The following is a 20,633-nucleotide window of genomic DNA, read 5'->3' as shown; positions in this document are numbered from 1 at the left end:
ATTGTTTAACGAAAAATTTGAATGTATTTACCTAAAGTCAAGTTTAAGACAAAAAGAAAGACATGACTTTCTTACATTTTCCCCCCAAAGTTTATGTTTTTCCTCTAGTAGAAGAAACCCAAAAGTTTTCAGTCTTTATGTAAGATGACTGAATAACACAAGTACAGGAGTTTTACCAGGAATAAAATTGCTGATTCCAATTCTTGATCCACAAAATAGGTTAATAGTGGTTTTATCTTTCAAAGTTGATGAGGTAGTAAATTGTGAACCTTTCCATTCATTGGGTTTGAATTGTTACCTAGAAGTTCAGACAAAACCCAAATGAACTTATTATGTTATCCAATAACTCTTTGGAAGAAAAATTGTGGTTTCCAAGAGGAAAGTATCTTTAACTTATTTAGTTACTTTTCTATTGCTGGGCTAAACAACATAACCAAAAGCAACTTGGGGGAGGAAAGGGTTTATTTGGCTTACAGTTTGCAGTTCATCTTTAAAGGAAGCTTGGTAGCAATTCAGTGCAGGAGCTTGAAGCAGTAATCATGAAGGAACATTGCTTACTGGCTTCCTCTCCCTGACTTGAATGGCTACCCACCTGCACAGAGATGGCCCTGTCTACAGTGGCCTGGGCCCGTCTGTATAAATCAACAATCAAGAAAATACTTCAAAGACATAACCATAGTCTAATCTAATGGAAGCAATTCTTCAACAGAAGGTCCCTCTTCCTAGGTGTGTCTACATTTGTGTTAAGTTGTCAACAGTGAATACAGTTGAATGGTCAGAAATTTCTTAAGAGGGTAAAAATCTGACCACCTCCTTGAATCAGAAGAGAGCCATGTTACTGAAGTAGGAATCAACACAGATTCTGGTGGTGGGGAAAATATAAATGGTATTTCTGTTTTGCCTGGTCCTGCTGTCCTTCAGTCCCAAATAAACACACAGAGGTTTATATTAATTATAAACTGTTGGATGCCTTAGGCTTCTTACTGGCTAGCTCTCTCTTACTTATTAATCCATAAATACTAATCTATGTATTTCTACATGGCCTTACATTACCAGGAGAATTCCCTGGTGTCCCATCTTCCCAGCAGCTACATGGTGTCTTTCTGGTGGCTTCTCTCTGCCTCCCTCTTTCCAGCATTCTCCTTGTCTCATAGCCCTACCTATACTTCCTACCCAGCTACTGGCCAATCAGTGTTTTATTCAACCAATAAGAGAAATATATGTACAGAAGGACATCCCCATCAGGAAAATGCTGATTGATGAAAACAGAACCTGTCATAGAAGGGAAACAAACAAACAAAAACATGCAGGGCCAGGTGGGTATCCTTTTCTATCTATAGCAGGGAGCCAGGACTTATATTCTATTTTGAATAGAGTTAGTAACCACTGGGCCATAGTATGACATCACATCCTATTTATTCTTAGTAAGGAAGATATCACTATGGCATCTTACTTAAGAAGTGGCTATACCAGAGTAAGACCATAATACCAGGTGTCACCTGGTTAGCTCTTACAGTGGTTGGGGAAGCTTAGCCTAGAGAGGTTAAAAGAAGCTGCTAATTTTATGTTGTGTTGATGATGTCACAGCTGATGATGATAGGGCAGATGTAAGAGAAGGTGTGAGAGAAGTCCATGATAATGCCATGAGAAGCAAGTTTCATTAAAACAAATTTCATAGCTCAGATGAATTAGGTATGCTCATTATTCACCCAAGTGGAGACAGCATGGAGGGGGCATGAAAATACCAGTCAAGAGCTGAAAGTCATGGTTAATACATTTCTATGAGAGGATAGGCACAGAGGTGCAAAGCAAAAGATCTAACATTGGAACGATGTAACATTTAAAGGACAGAAATATGAGAAAAGTAAAATGCATAAATAAACACATGCCATGTTATAAAACAAAATGCAAGGGGCACTGATGATTTGACAACCTGTTCTATGAATACAAGTAACCACTAATGACAAATGCTGTAGAGAGCAAGAAAATTAAGACTTAGAATAGAACTTGGATCTTGCAGGGCAGAAAACACCTATGGCTTGGACATGATGCCCTTCCAATCTTGGATGAAGCCAATTTAAGACACTAAAAAAAGGTAAACTAGGAAATGAAGACATAGCTTTACCAGAGTGAACTTCACGCTTTCTCTCTACTCCATCATTTATATGACTTCATGCCCTTAACCTTCCAATCTTTCTGCTTCCACCTCCCTGAGCAACCAGCCAAGAAAAATAGCCACCGCCTATGAATCACATTCTCATCTAAATAGTTTCAATTTCCAAACAAGTGAGCAACCTGGTGCATCACATCCAAAGCTGTGACTAGTCGGGAGAGGCCCTTTTCATCACAGACATTCCAGATCACTTCTCACTCAGTCAAGCCACAATACATTTTCAGCAGACAAGTACATAAAATAGAAGTTTTGTTTTACTCTTTGAGCTGGTCGTACAATATGTCGTATGCCATAAGCATGAGCAGTAGGTATGAATACGGGACACCAGATCATGTGTGGTGAATGACAGGAGACTGTTCTTGGACAGTCTCTTTGAGGAGATCAGTATCTTTGTAATATTTATCTGTCTCAAAGGGCTAGTGTGTCAGGGGGACCTTATCCTTTTGATGACCTAAAAGAGCTTAGCTCTGGGTGTATGACCACTTCATGTCTGAAGCTCAGATGGCCATACTTTATTGAATTCCAGAATTATTCCAGCTGGTATTTTTTCTAGTGGTATATAACTTTCATACTAGCAATACCATGCTTTAAGAACCAAGGGCTCTGTATCTTCATTATCCTCCTGGGTCTTGCCATAAATTCCACATGGCTTCTTTTCCAATCACAGATATATCTAAAACCAGAGTCTTTAATCCTCATCTCAGAGGCTGCTTCCTGAAGAGCCAAGTGCAATGGGCCTCTCATAGCTTTCATCTTTAAACGAATTTTAAAGCAGTAGATACATTACAATAAAACCATTATTTCTTTTACGTGATAAAGAATAGACAAAAAGTTGAAACAACTTAAAATATCAAATATAAAAGATTATAACACAACCTACCCATAATAACATTAAACTGCCATACTTTTTCAGGAAATTTAATACACCAGTCCTTCATTGATATTTTGGGAGTAGAAGTAGATAAGTCAATCTGATGAATGACAGTAGTGAATGTTAATAATTTGTTAGGCTAAACTCAGTTTAGAATCACATATTCAATTCTAATTTTATCACATGAATTACCGATAACCTAAAATATGATTACATGTAAAGTTAGAATTCAATCACTCTTTCTATTCTCAAAATATTCCAGTCTAGACTCGTTATTCTGCCAGTGTAGAAAGGGGATTTCAGAAGCCAGGCCATTTCCTTATGACATGCTTCATATCTTTTCCATATAGAAAACTACCAATCTTTAATTATATCTCAAGTCAATTTATTTAACATAATACTATTTTGCTATAAAGTACTTGTGACACAAAAGGAATATTTACAGAAAGGGAGGGACAGGCATTGAAAGCTTAATTATGTTATCCTTAGCTCATATTATAATTCCAAAGATCAACTTAAAGCATAAAATTGCTAAAACAAAGTTGTATGAGCTCTGACATACAAAGGCAAGCCCAAGAAATGTCAGTAAAAGAAATGGTCCACGTCTGGTCATCAGGACATCACTGACAATCAAGGCTCTAATAGCACCGGATCCCTTAGGTTGGATAAACAAGTGCCTTTTAATTGTACTGAAGAAAGAAGTGAGAGTTCAGGGATCATGACAACCCTCACTCTAGCTAGACACCAGTCTCCAGGAAAAAGCAAACTGCTTTTGCCCATTTTGCCTCCTCCACTCTTGATAAACTGTCCCTGTGGAAGAACCCAGGTGGTCAGATGGGAAATTGCACGCCCTCATTATCCTAAGCTTGTTCCAATATTTCAACAGCTAATTTATTTGCACTGATATGGTAAATTTCCACAAAACTATGAAGAACAAAATTGGTGGTAAAATTTGGGTCTCGTCATCAATTCCTCTAATCTAGTTGATTCGGTGCAGGAGTTGATTGGGTGCAGGTGATGAAAAGTTTCATAAGAGAAGTGAAGAGAAGTCAAAAGTTTGTGCGTGACAGAATAGGCTATTTAGTATTTCATTTTGGAAACCAGAGTTGATGATACTCAATTTAAAAACTTACACATCCAAAATTCTAATCATCCCCGTAGTCTTTATTCTCAATGTGGAACTCTAAATATCATAGTGTGATGGGACAGGTTTTAGTAAATCCTTTTAAAATAAAAATCTAGTCTCATTTAAATGCATGGATATCATGCCCTTTAAGTTCCATTTATAAGTGTTTATGTTCTTTTTTATAATTTTATTCAGTTTGAAATATTACCCTCATTAAATCTTTGAGAATTTCATATGTTGAACTTGGAAATATTCACCAATCTCCCCTGCCCCAACTCCTTCCAGATCCACCATCACCTACCTACCCACCTAACTTTGTTTTCTCCTTTAAAAAGGTAAACAACCAACAAAATCTACAGTCCAGTTTGTGTTCCTCATTGAGTGTAGGGCCTGGCCTGGAGAGTGGTTGAGCTACCAGGTATCACATTCTTAAAGAAAACATCACTCTCCCTGTCCCAGAAGTTCTCAAATGCCAGTGCTCTTAGCTGGTGGGATGTGATAGCTCTCATCCCCTTGCTGTGCTAGGATTCTGTTTATCTTGAGCTTCTACAGGTCTGAGTATGCATCACTACTGCTCTGAATTCTTATGTCAGTTGTCCTTCTGGGTCAGGAAAACACTGTTTCTATGTAGACATCTATTGTCTCTGGTTCTTACAATCTTTCCATTCCCTTTCTTCACGATGATTCCTGATCCCCAGAGGAAAGGGTATGCCATACATGTCCCATTTAGGCACATTTAAAATGTCAAGTTTTGATTCCCTCACATAAAGCCATAAGCCATGCCATATAACTTACTTTTTTTTTAATCTTAGAGATCAGTTTAGAACCAGGTTACTTGGTATAGTCTTGCTTTTCTTAGCTCAAAGTCATGGGTTTGTTTTCTAGAAAGACCATGAAAACTTTAGTAATCCCTGTAAGAATGGAAGATAAGATCCCCTTTACTTCAAGTACAATATTGAAGAGATAGGGAGAGAGTGGACAGCCGTGTCTTGTTCCTGATTTTAGAGGAAACTCTTTGAGTTTCTTTCCATTTAGTTGGATGTTGGCTATTGGTTTGGTGTATATTGTGTTTATCATGTTTAGATATGTTCCTGTTATTCCTGTTCTCTCCAAGATCTTTATCTATTTGCAGACAACATGATAGTCTACATTAGTGACCTGAAAAACTCTACCAGGGAACTCCTACGGCTGATAAACACCTTCAGCAAGGTAGCAGGACACACAATTAACTAAAAAAAATTAGTAGCCTTACTATATGCAGATGATATATTGACCCACACACCTATGAATACCTTTTGACAAAGGTGCTAAATCTATACAATGAAAAAAAGATAGCATCTTCAACAAATGGTGCTGGTACAATTGGATTCGGACATGCAGAAAATTGCAGATAGATCCATACCTGTCACCATGCACAAAACTTAAGTGCAAATGGATCAAAGATTTCAGCATAAATCCAGCCACACTGAATCTTCTAGAAGAGAAAGTGGGAATTACCCTTGAACAAATTGGCACAGGAGACCGCTTTCTGAACATTATGCCAGTAGCACAGACATTGAGGTCTGCAATTAATAAATAGGACCTCCTGAAACTGAGAAGCTTCTGCAAGGCAAAGGAAACAGTAGAACAAAACGACAACCCACAGAATGGGAAAAGATCTTCACCGATCCCACATCTGACAGAGGACTGATTTCCAAAATATATAAGGAGCTCAAGAAGCTAGCCACCAAAACACCAAACAATGAAATTAGAAAGTGGGGTGCAGAACTAAATAGACAATTCTCAACAGAGGAATCTGAAATGGCTGAAAGACACTTAAGGAAGTGCTCAAAATCATTGGCCATCAGAGAAATGCAACTCAAAACAACTCTGAGATACCACCTCACACCTGTTAGAATGGCTAAAATCAAAAATACCAATGACAATCTATGCTGGAGAGGATGTGGAAAAAAAAGGAACACTCCTCCATTGCTGGTGGGAGTGCGAACTTGTAAGACCACTCTGGAAATCAGTATGGCGGTTGCTCAGAAAAATGGGAATCAGTCTACCTCAAGATCCAGCCATTCCTCTCTTGGGTATATACCCAAATAGTGCATGTTCATACAACAAGGACATATGTTCAACCATGTTCATAGCAGCATTGTTTGTAATAGCCAGAACCTGGAAGCAACCTAGATGCCCCTCAATTGAAGAATGGATTGAGAAAATGTGGTAAATTTATACAATGGAGTGCTACTCAGCAGAAAAAAGCAATGGAATCTTGAAATTCGCAGGCAAATGGATGGAAATAGAAGAAACCATCCTGAGTGAAGTAACCCAGTCACAAAAAGACAAACATGGTATGTACTCACTCATATATGAATTTTAGACATAGAGCAAAGGTTTACCAGCCTATAATCCTCTTCACCAAAGAAACTAGGAAACATGAAGGACTATAAGGGATAAATGGTCCCTAGGAATGGAAGGGGCAGGAACTCCTGAACTAATTGGGAGCATGACAGTAGGGGGGAGGGAGCTGCTACAATAAGAGCAAGAGAAGAGGAGCAGAGGAGAGGAAATGGAGGGACAGAAATATTGAGTTGGGGGAAGAATAGAGGAGAGAGAGCAGAATGAGAGATACCATATCAGAGGGAGCCACTATAGGTCTGAGAAGAGATCTGGAACCAGGGAGCTCTCCAGAGACCTACAAGGATGACACAATCTGACAATCCAGGCAATGATGGAGAGGATAACCTAAAAGCCATTCCCCTAAAATGAGATTGATGACTTCTCTTTATGCCATCCTAGAGCCCTCATCCAGTGGCTGATGGAAGCAGAGACAGACATCCACAGATATACACTGAGCTGAAATCGGGAATTTAGTTGAAGAGAGGGAGGAATGAAGAGCGAAGGGGTCTGTACCAGGTTGGAGAAACCCACAGGAACAATTGGCCTGAACAAGGGAGAGCACATCGACCCCAGATGCTGTTGGGGAGGCCAGTACAAGACTGATCCAGACCCCTGAACATGGATGTCAATAAGGAGGCCTCTGTACTCCAGGGAGCTTCTGGTGGTGGATTAGTATTTTTCCCTGGTACAAGAAGGGACTTTGAGAGCCCATCCCATGTGAAGGGTTACACTCTGGCCCTGGACACATGGGGAAGGGCCCAGGACCAGTACAGGACGATTTGGTGGACTTTGTTGAGGGCCCTATCCTGCCTGGGGAGTGGTGGGTAGATGGGATGGGGGGTAGGTTGGGAGTGGGGGAGGAGGGATGGGGGTGAGGCGAGGGAGAGGGAGAAGGGACTTACATGTGAAACAAGCTTGTTCCCTAACTAGAACTAATAAATAAAAAATAAATAAATAAATAAATAAATAAATAAATAAATAAATAAATAAATAAAAAAGAATGGAAGAAAAGAGACTTGTGTATTTATTTAACTTTCTCTGAAGCCATAAAGGATGAATGAAGACATGCTATGTTGGTTCAGGTTAGATCTCATAACCGTGTATTTAGAGTTGACTCGAACTCTAGCTTTGCAAAACCTATAATGCAAGACAAATAAGACATAGAGTCATTTCAGAGATGGAGCAAAAGACAAAACTCAAACAAAGAAACACAACTTTTACAAGGTTGTTCCTTTTCCCTTTGTCAATGAAAGAGCCATGACTAGAACCCAGGTTCCCTGAATCTCCAGGCAGTGCTCTTTCTATTATACCATACTGTCCCTCACTGTTTCTCAGATTTTATAAGAATTAGCAGTTTCATTCATGTACAAACAAAAATCCAACTAGTTTAAAGACTGACAAACCAAGAATTAAGAGCTTATTTAAAAGGATCCAAAGATGACCTATTATGAGCCACAATATTTACACTTATTGTCATTTATTTGTATAACCCTGAGTGCTTGAAAATGTTTTTCATATTATCTATGTGTTAAGTTAAGGCCCTACCAAGGAAGGAATAAATGTAAAGTTCTATCTTGGAATAGTAATGAAGGGGTTTATTTGAAAAAATTCTACTTAATTAATATTCAACCTTTCCTAATATTTCTGTGAGTCTCTTTTCTGTAGTTATAGATAGGGTTAATTGATATCCTGAGGCATCCTGGACTTCCCTGGGAAAAAAAAATCAGAGAATAAAAGAAATTGAAGAAATACTTTTATATGAGGCATTAGGCATTGTGAAAAATAATAGAAGGAATTAAACCAAATAAGAGAATAATTGTCAATTTTACCATCTATTTTCAGTCATCTCCATTCAAAAAAAATCATGCATATATATATATATATATATATATATATATATATATATATATGCCAATTGAATTGAAATAAGCAAATAAAGAGTGTGACTTGATATATTGTGAGAAGATGAAGAATTTAAAACAGTGTAGCAGATACATCAGGGAGAAGACAGTAACAGAAGAAAAAATAGGGTAACTAATAAATGAGAGGAAGCAAAGAATTAATTATTACACTAAGAAGGCTGATATATTGAGCTCATTTTAAAAATGTCTTTTTAAAAGAATGAAGAAGAAAAATTTAAATAAGGAAGAACTAATGAAAGACAATGTAAATTGCTAATAAAAAATGTTGAGAAAGAAAATGTGGAATACATTTTAAACTACAGACAGTGACTCACAGCATCTTAAGCCTGAGCCTCCAATAAAGAAAATACTGTGGCCAACATACAGTCAGATATATGAGCACTGCCTTGGATTTAATATATTTAATCATCTCAAAAATTTAAATACATGTAAATCATACTTTGAAATATGTATTATTCAAGAAGTTTAGCAACATAGGTGCGGAATCATAGCAAATTTCTTTCTCTATTGTTCTCTTTCCTCTTACTCTTGAGTGTCTGTTAAAAATTCAAGAGATTTCTCACATAAAATGCAATTTGGCTAGCACTCACCAATACGGTCACTCTAGTCCTTTATGAATATATCCAGGAAGACCAGAAAACAATGAAAGCTCGCTACCTAACAACTGAAACTGATTAATAAGCTACTGCCAGGTCCAGTGAGAAATGGCCATCAAGGCTATGAAGCATAAGTGCCGTGTAAAATGAAGCCCATCTATTTCAATGGTAAAGAGAGGCTTCCTACTTCTGTATTGTCTCACCACTGAGTTACATGTTATATGAACCTCTAAACTCCCCACCTACTTAATTCTCCATAAGAGAAAATTACTGAATACCATTTCATGCTCTCCATTCTTATTTTCCTTTTAAAATTTCGTGTGTGTGTGTGTGTGTGTGTGTGTGTGTGTGTGTGTGTGTGTGTGTGTGTGTGTGTATCACAGTCTGATTAATCTCATATCCCAAGCAAATTCCTTCTCCTCCACCTCTGCTGTACAATGTTCCTTTCTTTGTATTTTGTCTTGTGATACACTGAGTTTTACTGGGGCCATTTGTGTGGCTATGAGTATAGGCCCATTCTGTGGCTCCTGGCTGACTCACCAGTTGGTCCATATTGGAAGTTAATTACTCCCTCTCCCTCAGAATCCATCAATGGCCAATAGCTCCACAGGGATTGAGTACACGTGAACCACTCCTTTATACATGATTAGTTGCTGATAGCCCAGTCTTGTGCAGGACCCATGCACAAGGCAACTATAACTGCTTTTAGAGAGTGATTGCAATGACTCTGCCATGCCCAAAGATAGCATTTTGTAATCCTTCTCATCTCCAGGCTTTTACATTCTTCCCACCTGGTTTCCCATAATGCTCCTTGAGTCTTAGAAGGAGAGATAAAGCCAGGCGTTGGTAGTGCATGCCTTTAGTCCCAGCACTCGGGAGGCAGAGGCAGGAGGATCTCTGTGAGTTCCAGGCTAGCCTGGTCTACAGAGCAAGTTCCAGGACAGGTTCCAAAGCAATACAGAGAAACCCTGTCTCAAAAAACAAAACAAAACAATAAACAAAAAAAACAGAAGTAGAGATAAGAAAGCACTATTCAGGGCTGAGCATTATGTTTTTAGCACCTGTAGCAGACAAGAGTACCTCTCTGCATTCATTACTGTTCAGCGAAGCTTCTCCGATTAAGTCTACCTCACTCTGTTCTTCTGTATGTATTAAGAAACATCAAGTCTTGGAGATCATAACGCAAGCATAGGTAGGGAATATTTTGCCTATTTTCTCTTACTTATAAAACAATGCCAAAGATTGTGTGAGTCACAAAAAAGGGTTGTTTACACCATCCAGGGGGCAGCAGAAAGGATATGTGAAAGGTAGGGTTTTTGTTGGGGGGGTGGGTAGTAGGCGAGGAGGGGAGGGAGAAGGGAACTGGGATTGTCATGTAAACCTATCTTGTTTCTAATTCAAATTAAAAAAAATCTGAAAGAAAAAAAGGGGGGGGGGCAGTTTACTATGGTTTACAGATCTACTTGAAGGTAGAGAGGCCTCACCTGGTGATGACATTCTTGCTGTCTGAGACCATAAAAGGACCAGAGCATCATATAGAAAAAGTGGTCATAAAAGACCTGTCCAAACTGATTTTTAAAGTAGACACACCATTAAGACAATCCATTACCAGAAGAAAAAGCACTCCATGTTTGTGTACACGTATGGATTCTAGCAATGACTATATAGCTATGTGTGCTGAACCTGGATTAACCATGGAAGCCAAGGAATTAGAGAGGGGCCAATTTGGGGAGGAGCAAGGTGAGGGCAGTAGTAGAACACTGGCCAAGTGTGCTAGGTGGAGTTAGACAGAACCCTGATACCTCTGGAATCAAGAACAAAAATATGCACTTTCTCTTTTGTCAGTTCATTATCTTCGGTATTTTTTTATGGAACACTAAATACCACAGCCATATCCCAGTTGTTGGTATCCAGCCTCATAAACTATTAGCTGACTAAGAAATGGGAGCAGAAGATTTTACATCAGTATATACTGCAGGACCAGAATTAAAATGAACAATCATGATATGGGGAGCAAATTCAAAACCATTCCCACGAATTATCTGACCCTCCAATGCCAAAAGCAAAGCAAATAAAAGAGTAACAATAAAAAAAAACCCTGTCTTCAGATGGAACAACCATCTTCTTAGTCAACTTTGCAGAGTAGATGGAAAGTCTCAGCCACTGTCCATTCAGTGCCGGTTATCCTGCCTCTACTAGATCGTAAAGACAATGACTTGATACCACCTTGCAAATCACATTTAGAGACCTAGAGGACAGATACCTCACTATATATGAAGGCAATGGTGCCTGGAGAGCGGGAGGAAAGGATTCAGCAGGCTTCTGGAAAAGAAGGCTGTTCAATATACTATCCCCAGAAATCTGTCATAAAGTCAATTAGAGTACTTGCTAAAATGCATATTCCTGGGCCACACCTGGGAAGAATGACATCAGCATTTCTGAAAACGTTAGTAGGATAATGTATGTGATTCTAACATTGGTTGAAGACTGGAAACCACTGTCTGAGAGGAATTGTTGACACTAAGACTCTGATACTTTCAGCTTCAAAATCGGGTGTTGGTGGCTCATGCCTTTAGTCTCAGCATTCGGGAGGCAGAGGCAAGGGATCTCTGAGAGTTTGAGGCCAGCCTGGTCTACAGAGGGAGTTCCAAGACAGGCTCCAAAGCTACAAACCCACTGTGGGAAAAAAAACAAAAAACCAAACCAAATCAAACAAAACATAAACATTTAGCTTTGAGAGATAATACTATGACATTATGAACCCCATTCATTCCTTAGAGTGTACGAAAGTAATACAAAAGAAAAATAGCAGTGTCTCCCCATTCTATTGGTGCACAGAATCCTGAAATGGAGAAAGCACCGCTAGAGAATAGGGCCTACTAGGAGCTGAAACTATGTGTCCCAGACAAAATTCATGTTCAACCAAGTTACTAACTCAATAGTGTGAAGAGGTTGTGACTTTCCAGAAAGATTCCATCATAAATAATCCTGCCTGGTAAAGACTCCTCCCTGGGGACCTGAGAGAGTCACTTGTCCTCATGCCTTCTACCCTCTAAGGAACCAGTGTCTCTTCCTTTGAAGGATACAGCACTGAAGACATCAAATTTACCAGAGCCTTCTACCTTGCCAATGGCCCAGAAAAAAATCCTCAAACCTCTGAATCAAGACAACAAGGAGACCTTTACTGTTCATAAATGATAGAATCTCAGGTTCTTTGCTGGAACACTGTGTCGATAATGAAGCATAGCATTGTCTTTGTTTCCAAGGGCACTATTGACCCAAATTTTGTACATAAAATAACAGATGATCTCTGCATCCATGTCTATATGAAAACGTATACATGAAAAAAATCAAAAATCAGTTTGAATTAATGAACTAAAGACCAAAGTAACTATTGCAAAATATCTCTTGAATTTTCTTTCAAATCTATCAACTAAATTTTCAAGGAAGTGGCAACTTTAGCATCCATTAAGACTGCCCATTTACTTCAACCCACATTTTCTTTTCTTGAAAAGAGACATATGTAAGATCTTATGTCAGAGACCTAAATTCAGACAATTTGCAAGGGACATCTGTTTTTCTTTAAGTGGACATCACACTAAATGAACGACGTGTCCAGTGAAGAGTTTTCATGAATACGATCCTTTGCTTTGTGCAGTTCCACTAGACATCCAGAAGCAGTCGCTGGGTTTTACAGAAAATGAGGGTTTTAATGGCCGTGAGAAGAACATTCACAATCTAACCATCTTGTCAATCCATCCCTGGAACCTCAGGGGTAGAGCCTTCCTACCAGTTTCATCGAGGCCATATCAGCCTTTCCTTCCATTCTTCAATCTCCCATTGTCAGACAGTGTTGGTAATTGGTTTTTAATTGGTTCATTTACCCGAATGATTTATACTGCCTCAGGTAGGCATGATTTAATGACACCCATTACAGCGCTTCAGATTATTTCACAAATAGATATGCTGTTGTCCTTCAAGAGTGAAGATCCATTCATACGAGTGCTATCATTCATACTTCTCAGACGTGAAAAAGTCAGATGCATGCCTAATAATGATAAAAAATAATAGTTTATCAAGTGTGAACTACATACTAGACATTTTCCCAAGCTCTGTGTTTGCATCATCTTATTTAATAAGAAATGGGATAGAACAGAAATAGAAACAATCGTTGTTCCCAGAAATGCACATGTTTGATTCAGTGTTTCAATTGGTTTTCCTCAGTTTCCCAGAAGATTCATTGTTTTGCTCCAAATTAATGCACAGTAGCACTAATGTGCTGGGGGGAACCTCTAGATATTTCTGGAAAGAGACCTAGAATCATTTTTTATTCTGACAAATAATTCTGAGACCTTAAATTCAGTTACTTAGCCTTCAGGTTTCAGCCACCACTTCTGAAAAGATTCCTGTGGACCCTGAACAATGCAGCTCACTGCATCTTCCAAATTCTCATTTTGATTGATTAGCTACTTGGAGTGCTGTCAAATCTTCTATAGTATAACCTTTGCTTGCATTTCAATGTTTGCTAAAATCTAATTTCTGCCTTAACTGTTTCAAAATATTCTACTCATCCATCTGTTATGTGGGAGTTACAAACTGCCATACAAACACCTCACCAATGAAGGACATGTTCTCAGGAACTTCACTGGCTATACAGCTCAAGGTGAAACAATAAGCAGCCATGACATCAATATCAATGCAGGAAACATAAGAAACAGTCTCATAATTAAAGAAATTAATTGTAGCATTAATATGTTGTTTCACGGGGGGAGGGCCTAGGCCCTATCCCAAAGGATATGACAGTCTCTGAAGATTCCCCCATGGAAGGCCTCACCCTCCAGGGGAGCAGAAAGGGTATGGGATAGGTAGAGTGTTAGAGGGGGCAGGGGAGGAGAGGAGGGAGAGGGTACTGGGATTGACATGTAAAACAATCTTGTTTCTAATTTAAATAAATATTGGGAAAAAATAAAATAAAAAAATGCCAAAGAAAAAAATTAATATGCTGTTCTATCTAAGCAATTAACCTAAGAACAAATTAACCTATTTTAATTTTTTCTTAGAGTTTGCCCATGTACACAATTTAGTGAGTAAATTAAGAGATATAGTTGATACCTGGTAATGTATCCACTCCCATGCTGTTTATATGGAACAAGGAATTCAAAGAGATGATTTTTAATCAATTTGGGTTAAAATTTAAAGATGAACATTTAGAACTGAAGATTCAGTCACATGAAAAATTTGCTATAACACAAATAATAATATGAAATGTCTAGCTTCAGCAAGACCAAACCTTAAACAAGACAGATGCATTTTTTCAGTGTTTACTTTGTATTTACACTGTGAAACAGACATTTTTCAAAAATCAGGGCTGATATATATATATATATATATATATTATATATATATATATATGCGAAACTTCTGCAGATAACTTTTCTTTTTTTCTAATTCTCAGAATGTCCCAGGCTTAGGACAATGGTATTTCAATATTAAAGTTTCACCCCCGTGGCTTGGTGAAGACATGCTTAAATGTATATCAGAACTATCTCTACACACAGTATCTTCATTTCTTCTCATACATTCAGTTGTAAATAAATGTAACCAGAAGGAAAATAGCAGATTTTTCTGTCATAGACGGAGAGAGAAAAATAATATTTTAAAGTTGGCCTTTTAATCTTGTTTATATGGATGTGTATGTATGACTAGAACAGATTTAGCCATATAGCCAAAGGCATGTATGCATGCTTCCTTTCTTAATCTAACACTATCCTCTCCAATACAGCAGTCAATAATGACATACAGTTACTGGACACTTCAAATGTGCCTTTCCCAAATGGAAATACAGTCTAAAAATGAGATACAATTTAAGATGTAGTTTGTACCATTAAGAATTTTGTCTTGATCGTATTGAAATTAAGGATTTTTAGCTGTAAGGTTGAATAAAATCTATGAACATTGCTATTCTTTTGCTTTTAAAAATTATGACTACCTAAAAAAAATACAGAACATACCTTGCTCAAATTATGTTTCTACCGAATAGTGATGATCTAGATTCAGTCCACATTGTCTGTAACAATTACATTTTTTGTCATTGATTTATTGCCATGGTGTAACTATTATTTTCAAAATGAAAAGAAATAATACAATGGCTTGCAGCTGCCCATCCCTGAAATGGTCAGAGCTCCTCTGAGCTTTCTGAACAAAACTATCTCTTTACCATTGTTAATCCCACCAGTCAAGAGTAAAACCACTACCACAGTTTAAGGTTAAATTTGAAGCAAGCTTTAATTAAATACTGTCCAGGTTGACAGACTGCCTGGCCAGGTCCATCTCTGATTTCCCAGAAAATGGCCCCAAGTCATGTTTTTTGTAGGAGCTATGAAGGCAAAAACGCATAATTCATCACATTTCCCATGAGGTCCAATCATGGGCAAGCATACATACTGACATATTTCCTGTCCATGTTTCATCAAGCACACCAGGTGCAGACACATGGGTCAAACAAACTTGTTTAGGGAAGTGAAAATATGTGAAAATATTTGCCACAACTGTTATCAAACATCTGTCCTTAGGCACAGGCTTGAAGACCATAGGCAGTTTTGTTTCAGGGATCTCTTAGGCACAGTAATTAAGACTTAAGATATAACTTTGGCTCTCATACCACATTTGTCTATGATCTCTTTCCCATCCCCCATCACTCCAAATAATTTAAGCTTTGGGAAGATATTTTCCAGAAGAGTCTAATATTTGGTCTCAGGCCTAGGTCTCAACCCTTCACAATTCATTTCATTTAATTCTATGAAGTAGGTTCTATGAACTTTATTTTATAAATGTGTAAACCAAGGTATAGAGAAACTAGTAAACTACCTAAGGTTATAAAATCACTGAAAAATAAAAATGAGGCAGTTGATCCCATAAGCTGATAATTTGACATACATACATACATACATACATACATACATACATACAGTCAAACTATGTTGGGAATGCCAATCCCTCCGAACTAATGTTGTCATCTGCCCACACCCCCTCCTCTCTTTTTCTCCACCTAGCTCTGTCTTTCTCATTTTCTTTGACCAGTACCCCCTTTTTCCCTCCACCCCACCCAAATTTCTGGGTTCTTTAATTAACAGGTACAACCATGTCCCTCAACTTTTCTAAGAAAATTTAAAATCCATGCATTATTATAAATCTCATTTGAATACTATTGACCTGAGCTAAAGAGTGTTTCTCTTCCCATACGTGTCCTGACACTCATTTTTTAAATTATAGATAAGAGGAAAGGGAAAAAGAAAAATAAGGGTTTTAAACAAAGGTCCCTCTAAGAGATAGAATCCATATGTTGTCATCCTTATAGAGTAGAAAATGGGAGTCACAAAGGTCACTCAGTAGTCAGGGGTCAGAATATGCATTCCACTAGGATAGGATTTATGACCTATGGGATTAACCATTCTTTCTTAGACACAACACTCAAGGCTCTTCTGAATGCTTTGCACTGGGGCCTTGCTGCTACAAAATTATAATATTTTCAGATAAATGGCTGCAGCTTTGTCCTACCTGGATCATTGCCACTCTGCCACCACAGGCTGCAAGGATGCTTGAACTACTAGAGTAAATAGCATGGTATCTTGTTACCCAATAAGTCTAAGAGCCTCTCTTCCCCACTACACATGTTATTCTTTCTCTAGATTGCAGAAAATAAGTAGGAGTTCGCATTTTTGTTCAACAAATGGTGCCTTAAAAAAAATAGAAGACCATGTAGGCAAAGGAACGGGTAGAGGACAGGAAGTGCTCTCTCTCTCTCTCTCTCTCTCTCTCTCTCTCTCTCTCTCTCTGCTAATTAAGGAAATAATAAATCCTTTCCAGTCATGGAAAGATGGAAAATGGAGGCTATTAGAAAAGAAATTATTAGAAGATCAAAAATAGTTAAAAGAAATGTGAGTGTTCAGAACTTGACTGGAGAGCAAACTGATCGGCCAATGAAACATTTTTGGGTTAATAATGAATGTCTCATCTCAACTTGAAACAAATCTGTCTGCTCTATTGGAAACATATAATATCAAAGGAGAGGAGAGCTGTCCCATAAAGGCATGGTAGCATTTGAACATCAATTTGACAGGTAGTGTAATTTTCTTACTAAGGACCGTGAATATCATATTGAAGCCTACTACAGAAATACTACTCCAATTCACCAACATAAGTCACCTGAACAGGAAAAGTTTCTGCACAAGTCAGAGGAGATATAGGGGAAAGGCTGAGCCTGATGAATTTCACTTATGACCAAAAAACCATGACCTTGACTTATTTCCATTTAATACTAATCTATTATCTCTAAACCAGGGACGAGTGAAACTGAAATCAGTCAGAAGCCAGAGTTATTTCTGCTCCAGATTTACTCTAAGTACTGCTATGTCATCCGAATTCATTTGTATGCAAGTGACAAGAGCCAGCGAATGTTCAGTTCTGATCTGTGCTTTTTCTACTATTTTAAGTACCAGGGAGAGATGATAGCATTTTGAACCTCGGTGCTTCCAGCATATAGGCTTGCCATGCATGTAGAAGATGAGAAAAACATTTTATGAATCTCCTTCCGCTATTATGTTTAATATATTCAGAATGTAGCTTTTTATTATCTGTATAGGACAAAGTTTTGAGAAGTGTCAAGCTAATATTTCAGCTGTATTAAAATATGTTTCTCTCTAGGCATCCAAAAGTGTGTCACTATGTGGGAAGTAAGGGAACCTTCATGTAGGCAAGAGTTACCATTGCAATATAATTTATCACAATAGCAGAAATTACAGTATTATCTCAAATCCCTTAAGGTCTCCAAATTCTGCTTTCATTAGTTTCTCTCACCTCCCACTCCCCCCATCCTGCACCCCAATAAACCAGTCAAGCTTCCTTCAATAACCTCTGAATGGCCTGCACGCACTAGGCAAATTTTACCCTAGTAGGGGAAATATGAGAGTCCATTGCCTGGAAACTTATGCTGCAGCTGACCTGCACAAATGTTCAGGTAGACTTTCTCAAGGAAAACCAATTCAAGCCCAAGTCACACAGTGGAATGTTGGTTGTTAATAAAGAACTGCGTTTTATTTTTGAAGAAGCAATTGTTTTAAGTTAGGTAGTGTGTTAACAATTCAATGATAGAACTAATTGCGATATCTTCACAGCACTAATGTGCTGAGTCCACGCATCTGAATATCCAGTTCCCCACATTCCCATATTTCTCAAGTAACCCACTGACAAACATCAGTAAGTCTGTGTGCAGGCATCCATCCATCCATCTCTGTTTCCAGGGCTGAGATTAAGAGCAAGCATCACCACTCCTGACTGTTTCATTTGGTGTCTAGAATCAAACTCAGGTCCTCATACTTGCAAGACAAGCATGTATCCACTGACCCATCTCTGCCCTAAGCTCATTATTTTAGTGACATGACAAATTCTGTCAGTCATTTGCGTTGGTTTAGATAATCCAGATCAATGAATACCTGCCAAATTAGAGCAAACCAGAAAGATACAAGTTCACTAGGTTGTCTGCTCTTGCTACTACCATGCCAAATATTGCTTCAGGGAGGCAAAGTTATGAAAATTAGTCTACCTTGGATGCTGTAACTCCTACCTCCAGTGGGTACGGCAGTGTTTTTACTTGTTTGAATGAAACCCCAATGTACTTGCTGGAAAGCCTACTCCTAAGAATTCTCAGATCTTCTGCCCATTTCCCACGTATCAATCTTTATGAAGAAAGAAAGTCCATCACTGGTCAATCACTCTTCTTACCATCCTAGCACAGTCTTTAACTTTACTTGTCCTGAAGCTCTGTAAAAGTTAGGGAACCCTTTGAAGAAATTTTCTAATTTTCATTGAGCTTTGGAGCCCACTCTGTGGTTTTCTCTATATGATAATTATTAAATAACATTATACAAATAAGCACAGTCAAGGAAAATAAATGCATTTTGCTTTGGTTCTATCCCTTGCATCCATTTTAAAGGAGGTGGAGAAATGACCCCATCTACTTCGACTTTTACTACACATTTCTTCGTTAGTGATTCATCCAGCTCAATCTGCCACTTCCAGGAAGTTTGAAATATTGGTATTCCATAGGATTACGTGTATGGTCATTTTCCAACTCATATATATGCTTCTAAGATTTGCTCAGCCATCCCCCCAAGGATCCTGAAGGCTCACATCCCCACATCTACATATCAAATGTCCTTTCCACTTTAAGGGATGAAAAGTGTTGCATATGCAAAGCATGAACACCTGCTAGAAAACCTGCCTTGCGGTAAGATAGAGGCAGTTACAATTCAGTTCACCAAAATTTATCTCCACCTATTTTACTGAATTACTCTACCCAATCCTCACAATAGATATGTGGTAGGAATCATTAAGAAAAACAGAGAAAAATGCGAAGCAGCCAAAGTATTATGTAAATATTGTAAATGGTAGAACTATGGTGTCAACCTCCAAGGTCCATGCTTTCAAGAAATACACTCACCTTGCAGTGTCTTTAGTAATTGTGAGGTGGTGAATGATTCCTTGTTGAAGATCACACAATGAACGACTTGAATACTATGTACTATAACACCCCTCAAACATTTGACTTATTTTTGCCCTACTTTACTATATCTAATTTAATTCATTTTTCTTTATTAACCCATATTAAAAAATAATATGCTAGAAATTACTTTCAAATATAGCATTGCCTGTTTATTAAAAAACAACACATTTCACTTTGTCTTCAATAACATACAATTTCATATGTTTGTGTATTAATATACTATGAAACAAAAATTTTAAATTAATGCCAAATAACCCAGCTTCTGTTTGTCATTCTGAGTCTCTGTCTTATGGTCATTCTTATGAGCTTACCTTTTTAAATTATTTTATTGTAAATTGGGTCATAGAAATACCCAATTCATTATTTGTGAGAATTATTTTAACAAGGAAAACTCTATACTAGCTTACTAAATAGTATCAAATATGTTAGGTAATCTTTTCTTATTTCACATACTGGCAAACATACTCCTTTTTTAGATAAACTATGAAATGCTAATCTCAATGCCATTAATTGGTAATACATATTCATTGAAATTTAGTGACTTAAGGACCTATCTGGCTTCATATTTTTGTTGCCCTTTGGGACATATATTCCAAACCTAACATTATATCTAGCTACAGACGATGGTGAGAATAAAAACAGACAAGATATCATCGAGTTAATACAATGCTTTTGTGTGACAAAGACAATGAGGACCAGAGAGTTTATGCATCCTTTGTCCAAAGAATCATGCCAGCAAAATATCCAAGGATTAGGATTTAAATACCTTTTTCCCTAAAACTAAAGGCTATTTACTTTCAGTAATGAAATAGTAGTGTTACAGGTAGCTAACCAGAGAAAAGAACTCAAAGACAGTAGATAGCCAACAAAAAGTCTTTATTCCAGAGTGTTGGGACCACAGCTAAGTGATCAGGACCTAGGTGTGGCCCCAAGTGTCCAGAGCATGGGGATTTTCAAGGTAGAGACCTCTTCCTGGCTTCTCCCTCTGCAGGGGCA

Source organism: Cricetulus griseus, assembly GCF_003668045.3.
Source record: "Cricetulus griseus strain 17A/GY chromosome 1 unlocalized genomic scaffold, alternate assembly CriGri-PICRH-1.0 chr1_0, whole genome shotgun sequence".
Lineage (NCBI taxonomy): Eukaryota > Metazoa > Chordata > Mammalia > Rodentia > Cricetidae > Cricetulus > Cricetulus griseus.
This window is presented reverse-complemented; position numbering follows the sequence as displayed.